This window comes from Notothenia coriiceps, unplaced genomic scaffold (assembly GCF_000735185.1).
Source record: "Notothenia coriiceps isolate Sejong01 unplaced genomic scaffold, NC01 NC01_scaffold00028153, whole genome shotgun sequence".
Taxonomy (NCBI): Eukaryota; Metazoa; Chordata; class Actinopteri; order Perciformes; family Nototheniidae; genus Notothenia; species Notothenia coriiceps.
In genome coordinates, this window is record NW_011360854.1 from 14,761 (window position 1) to 22,346 (window position 7,586).

Consider the following 7,586-nt stretch of genomic DNA (forward strand, 5'->3'; position numbering starts at 1 on the left):
GCGCGCATGATTTTACCATTCTACCATTTACCTGGCATGAATATATTGTCGGAAATAGGTCAGAAATTCTTGGTGGGGAGGTTTTCGCGAAATTTATTGTAATGATGTACAGTAGAGTAAGTGGGTAAGTGTGGGTAACTTTGTCTTCGTACATCCGCGAATGAGATCCTGGATTGTAAGTTGTGTGTAAGTCGTGTGGCAACCGGTACGGTAGGGGCCCTCGTTGAGTCCCAATTCATAGGAACCGGGTCTATGTACGCTGACCACAACTACGTACCCGGGGACCCTTAGCTTGCGGTCGTTTGAAGACCACTTTCTGCTGGGTTGTGGAGGGAGGGGTGTCGGTGTCAGCGGGGATTTCTGTGCACTATCGGGTACCTTTGGTTTTGTTACCACATCGACATAATTTCAGTCTTCCCTTTGTCAGGGGCACACATTTAGACTAAAACAGGGTCTTTAGCCCTCTGTTTACGCCCTCTTTATACTGGGCGCCCTCCTTGCGCCCTCTCCCGTTACTTTAGCCCTCAGAGGGCACTTTTAGGCCCTTCCCAACTGTCATACTAGACTCGGATTCAAAAACATCCGAGAACACTGTTTTACCTTTATGAGCAAAATTGTTTTTTTTGAACGGATGACCGACATATGTACCAAGTTTGTATTTCGTGTCAATATGTTTGATACAAATCTTCCACATATTGTAAATTTTTTAATATTTATTTATATGTGTTTTTAAATTATAAAATATCATTGAATAATTTTATATTGAATTCATAATATTGTTAATATTTATTACATCGATAAAATAAACTTATATCGTCTTTTTCATTCATATCGTTCTACTAACTGTTCCCGTTATATAATCTACCTAATTAATAATCTCAATTAATTAATTTAAGGTCCATGTTGTATCAGAATTACCTAAAAACTTTGAACCGAACAATACAATGTAACCGTATAAAAGAATGGCGCAAATTTAATACCAATATTTTAACTTTACTTTCAGGTAATAAAATCTTTACGTCGTATCCGACGACACTTTCTAGTGTACCGCATGTGCAACAAACCACCAATCCCTTATTTTTGTCTTATAGTACCGAAGGGTGTTTGAAGTTGGGGTGGAGTGAACTTACGCAGTGACACAAAACCCGCGGTTAGCACGAGTGTCCCCGCCCCCCCTACCCGCGTACATGGCTGCGACGGATGTGGTGTGTGTGTGTGTCGTGTGTGTGTTGTGTAGTGTTGTGTGTCGTGGTGTGTGTGTGGGGCGTGGAGGGTGTACATAGATGTATAAGTGTCGCCGGAAATGAAAGACGAGTTTGTCTTTACCGACATTTCGTTGTTTCAGTAGGGGAAGTCGTTGACAGTCCCTTGCGTTCGTCGCGCATGCTGGTACGGGTTCACCGTTTGTGAACTCTTCAGGACGGTGGGCGGTGCAAAAATGACGATGTATTTGTCCTTCAGACACAGTCGGCACAACGTAGTACTTACGGACTGAGAGACCGGACTTACCTGTTAGTCGGCCGCCTCCACTACACTCCTCTCCGACGCTTAGCGCCTCCGGGTTACTTTCAGCCGACGCACAACGGAACCAAACGAGGCTCCTCGACTTCAACAATCGGAATTCACATTGGAAGACAGCCGACAGGACGTTTGTCCGGGTTCCGTGTTACTCCCTTTACTTTGTTTGTCGTCGTGACTTTCTTTTCGTTTGGGGTTTAGAAGAGACTATTGAAACAGAGGAAAGTGTTTCTTTGTGTCCGGGGAGGGGTGAAATGAGCGAATTTAAAGAGGAACACTAAAGTGTTAGAGGAGGACGTGGGGGACGTTTCCACAAGGACAGGGTGAGTTGAGTGGTGAAAGGCGAGGCGGGGGGGAAGGAGGGGGAACAAAGGAGAAAGCGTCACGGTGCGCGACGGAATGGACTGACCGAAAGCTCGAAGGAGTCCTCCTTCCGCGACCTTGAAAAAGACATCCCCGGGTCACAGTGTTTCGTTTATTCAGCGGACCTCCTGGAGGAGGTCGAGCGGAGTTAAAAGGATTCTCTACTGATCCATTGAGGCAGGTAAAGTGCGGGGCCGGGGGTGCGGCCGAGACACTTACACAAACGCCACTACTAAATTTGCCCCGTCACAGTACCGTACAGGTATCACACACGTACGACCGTTGGTGTACCACACACAATACAATGTCTAAACGTGAAATGTGTGTTTCCAAACAGAAAAAAGTAGACGCGGCAGGAACAACACACTAAACGTCACACCACTTGTAGTTGGAAAATCACAAAATTTACTACCTTTTTAGATAGAAGGTCAGCGAGCGCTAATAAAAAAACCTTAGTACCATCAGGTAACAATGATAAAAAACCAAACAGTGAGACGTTATTTTTTGCGCATAACGAGTAGAGTTCTTTTTGGTTTCCGAACATTTACATAACGCACTAATGTTTTCTTCTGGGGTCCATAATCGTCCACTGCACCGCAGACAAAGTCAAGAAGAGAGGTGTTTTGGTGTAGACAGGTAGTACGAAAGAAACTCAACAACCCGTCTTTTACTTGACCAATCTGAGAGGGTGAGGCAGATATTCACAGAAAACAGAACAAGAATCGACAACTACTCTACTCTCTGCTCACTCCTTTCCTGTAAAATACAGGTCCAGCCCACACATATGCTCCATCAAGGACGGTGCTACAGGCCGCAAGGCAGTGCACTTAGAACTACAATAAGCATGTTAATGTTAATCTAACAGCTCCGGCGATCCACTAGCCCCCCCCCCCAAATTTTGCATTTTGAAATGCTCCCGATTTCTGAGGTCTAAAGGTTGGCAAGTAAGAGTACATTACATTTTTTTTTATTGTGATGCCTTTTTATGTTCCTATCTTAAGCCTATATGTTTTGGTCACATGATATTTGCGTCTGTACTTACTTCTGCTTTTTTTGTATTGAAGCACATTGAGTCACCTTTACATTACATTACATGTGACTTGTTAGACTCTTTTATCCAAAGCGTCTTACATACTCAATACTGTGGACAATCCCCACAGGAGCAATTTGGGGTGAAGTGTCTTGCCCAGGGACACAACGACATGCTGACTGCAGTGGGGTTTGAACACCCGAACACCAACGCACTACCCACTGCACCACTGCACCACAGAGTATTATCAGATCTACTTTAATACAAGAAATGCAACAGGGTTTCTCATCCTCAGTGCAATTAGTGTCTTAAGTGTCCTTGAGTAATTTTTTTGAATGTCTTTGCCTGTGCAGGGACAAGATAAATATGACTTCATCCTGCAGGGATCCACAAGTTAAATGTAATCTGTATTTACAGCTTCTGTCCAGCAGAGAGCGCTGCAGCTCAGAAAACATCCTGAGACAGTGAGCAAGTTACAGCAGTTCAGGTTCAAACCGACTCAAGTGAAGACTATTTGTATAACAGATCAGAAGTCAGTGTCTTTATTGAGCTAAACACCTGTGTGAGAGAGCCTCAGAGGATGAAAGAAAGAAGCACGTGTGAAGGAAAAGGCGTGTTGCGTAGTGGGTTGTCCGTTGGTGTTCGGACCAGGGGGTCACAGGTTCTAACCCCACTGCAGTCAGCATGTCGTTGTGTCCCTGAGACACTTCACCCCAAATTGCTCCTGTGGGAATTGCCCACAGTATTGAGTATGTAAGTCGCTTTGGATGAAACCGTCTAACAAGTGACATGTAATGTAAAAGTCTGTTTTTATGTTTGCATCGTTTTTGAAAGTGCAGCACGTTTCTCCTATTGGAAGTGTGAGCCACCGTAGATAATACACAGAAAATAAGAATAGTTCAAACATTAGAATACAAAAGTTAATGTTACACTAATTTTGCACCACTATTGCTCCACGTACTCTGACAGAGGCGGGAAGTAACTAAGTAGATTTACTCAAGTACCTCAGTTAAATGTTGAGGTATTTGTACTATTTTTGAGTATTTCCTCTTTATGCTACTTTTTACTTCTACTCCACTACAATTCAGAGGTAAATGGTGTACGTTTACTCCACTACATGTATTTAATAGCTTTACTTTACATATTTGGATTAATGATGTGAAATATAATCATCACTTAAATCAGACTTCTGGAGTAAATTCACAAGCTACCTAGCTGCAGTATACAAAGTCATTCAAACTAGCTGCACCTTTACCAGCTTTGAGAACACTTTAATGATCAATCATTATAAAACATATCATATATATTATTCTGAAATGGACCAATCTGCACAATGACAACTTTTAATTTGTTGTACTTTAAGTATATTTTGATGCTTATACTTTTCGACTTGAGTAACATTTTGAATGCAGGACTTTTACTTGTAACAGAGTATTCCTACACTCTGATACTTCGACTTTTACTCAAGTACAAGATCGGAGTACTTCTCCCACCTCTGCACTCTGAACACAGGGTACATTTAAAGTGTTTTATGTCACATGACGTTCTTTAAAGAATGATCCTTACAAATAAACGTTGAAGTAAGAAAGACTATAGCAAACCTATTTTCCCTCAATTCTTAAAAACAGAAAAGAAACCCACATTTAGTTCTAGCTTCTTTTGGCTTCCGTACAAAACCATACATGGTTTCTATCTTATCATGGTGTTCTTGGTGTTATGGAGGTCAAAGTGTGTGTACATATAACTATGAATGTCTGGGTGTTTTTATGCCTGTGTGTATAAAAACCTGTGTGCTAATTCTGGATGTGGCTGCAGGGGAAGAGAGTCTCTGGTGTGTGACGGAGAAACTGATCATTAGTCATGCTGCTCCACATACTGTAAGAGAGGAAGGGAGGAGAGAGATGGAGGAGATAGAGGAAGGTGAAACACTATGACTGTGTTTTAATGCTTTAAAGGTCAATACTCTTCAATTTCACTGTGATGTCTCATTATGAGGAAACCTTTACTGATGTTTGTCCTCTTTCCTGTTCCGTCATGCTTCCTAAAATAGATTACTGTATATTACTTGAATAACTATGTGAGTTTAAACAAACTTTTTCCATAAATCTTATTCACTTCGTGCCAAAAAGCAAAACAGCCAATCTTTTGAACTATATTGTTTGTTTTTCTAAATAAGGGCTGCTTATTGATGTGAAAATGCTCCATGTCATTAAAATGGTTCCTCTTTTTCTTTACTGTCTCTGTGGTGTTGATGAAACCCTATTAGGGAAGCAAGTAAGAAAACATGAAAAGAGACGCTGCAGCACAGTCAGTGTGAGAAAAATAATGACATTTTCCAAACTTTAAACCACATGTGTCAAACTCAGGGCCCGGGAGTCAAATCAGGCCCGTCGTAGATTTAATTTCGGCCCGCAGGATAATTTCTAATTACTGTTAGATCTGGCCCGCCGGTATATTGCACGCACACCTTCACTCCATCCTGAGGGTCTCCTCAGCTCAGAGCCTGAGACCAAACATTGATGAACTTGCACCCAAGATGAGATGCCAAGTATCTGAACTAGCATCACCGAGCGGCACACTGAGTTTACATGGATGTTTCCTTCTGCACTTTTTCTCTCACGACAACAGGGCATGTTTGGTTTTCTCTTTGAGGGAAATAGTTTTCTTGAAGCTGTTGTTGGCCTGTGGCAAAATGTAATCATAAGAAATGACTCTGGAAAAGCTGCAGATAGAGCCATAAGAAATGAATGCAACTGATTATTTAATGTTTAATGTTGTTTTTATGGGCAATAATTTAAGCGTGCAATAAGTTCATTTCAATAAGTTTTGCAATAAACATTGAACCAGTCCGGCCCTCGACTAGTACCCTTTTTGAAAATGTTGGCCCATTGTGTATTTGAGTTTGACACCCCTGCTTTAAAGCATGTAAACATGTCACAGTAGAGACACAACATATAAATATGAACCTGGAGATTAGCGTGATAGTGCCTCTTATATATATTGGGTCTGTTTGNGATAAAACGTGGCACCCCGTGAGCTCTCCCGTATATACCCCGCCCCGCATATACGCCGCCAGGGGCCCTCAAAACGCTGCTCATTTTCTTACCGAGCTGGCGCGCACGCGGCACCTCACCTTCCTCTAGGGGCGGTTGGCTTCCTTCGCGTGAAAAATCGAGCGGATTGAACATCAGATGAGGCTCAACGTCATGCTCACATCCAATCAACACTGCGCCATCAGCTTCAAGTTCGTACTGTAACTGTCATCACCGCGCCCTTAAAAAAGTAGCAACGCAACTGAACAATGTGTAATTATGGAGGCGCTCGGAGATGTTTCGGAGTATTTTTCATCAAATAATTTTACTAAACTTCCGCTACAGCAGCAACTAAAAATGAAATCTGATGACAGGCCAATGCCCAAACTGGAGCTGTGTACAGAGAGGAAAAAAGGAGCGAATCGGACGTAAGACTTTAAATAACAAACAGCGGATTTCTAACATTTGACATTTCATGTGGCCGGACTGGGTCAGTTTCCAGGGCTGAATTTTAGTCCCACTCCGCCCCTGCTCAAGAAGACCTAGGTAATATCAATCAAAAACTCAGAACAGCACCCCACTAAATGCCCAAATATGACTGGCTGGCTGTACAAGTACACGAGGAGTTATATTTGTCATAAACATCGAGAGTTACAAAAGTAAAATACGTAGTGAAATTGTGTGGTTGCTCAAGGGTGGGGCTGTGATTCGGCTATACACCGCCGCCGCGTAGTAATAAAGTTGAGCGCATACATAGTGAGACCTACAGTACAGTGGCCTACAGTAATTTGACCCTATGGAAAAGCTGTGTTATTTATGGAAAAGAGTGAGTGTCATTTAAAACAATGTATGATGAGAGAGGTTGTGCCCGAAAAAAAAGAAAAAAAAACTTTCAACAGCTTTCAACTGATTGCAATGTATTCCCATCTGCGGCGGGATTTGACGCTCATGGAAGCACGGCATTCGTTTGTGTCGGCTGCCCTTAAAGGCAATGTGAGCGTCCATTCCCATTGGATAACGGAGAATTGTACACCCGGAAGTCAGTATTCCCCTTACTGTCGATTGATTTTACAGTGGTATCTTCACTACTCATCGACGAAAAAACACCAGATTATCCTTGTTAATTACACAACATTGATTGGTTTAAATTGTGTGCAATGCACAAATATTTTTCGGAGTAAAGGATGGCAGAAGACACTACACTACCCAGAATCCCCAGCTATCGTTTAGGACTACACCTTGTGCTCTGTTTGACAAACCCCGTTTTTTTTCAACCGATCTCATTCCAATGGCTGCGTCTATGCACCGTGATCGTGTAACGATCTTCCTCCCTGCAGAAACACACACACATGCGCGACACACTCTCAGTGCTTCTTTTATTCCTCGCGTCCACAAATGCCTATTTGTCTCCACCTCACTCGAAAGTCTAGTTGGCATTAAAATGCGTTTTGATGTCATTTGATGCGAGACGCATATGAGTTTGCAGTGGATGTACATGATCTTTAGTTTGCTAGTTATTACGAACGATTTCTTTCAGGAAATTGCTCCATGAAACGTTTCATTGTTACAGGTGGGTTCTAGGGACGCTGCTATCGATATTATTTCTGTTATGTTGTGTAACTGTTTAATGTGTTTCTTTATTG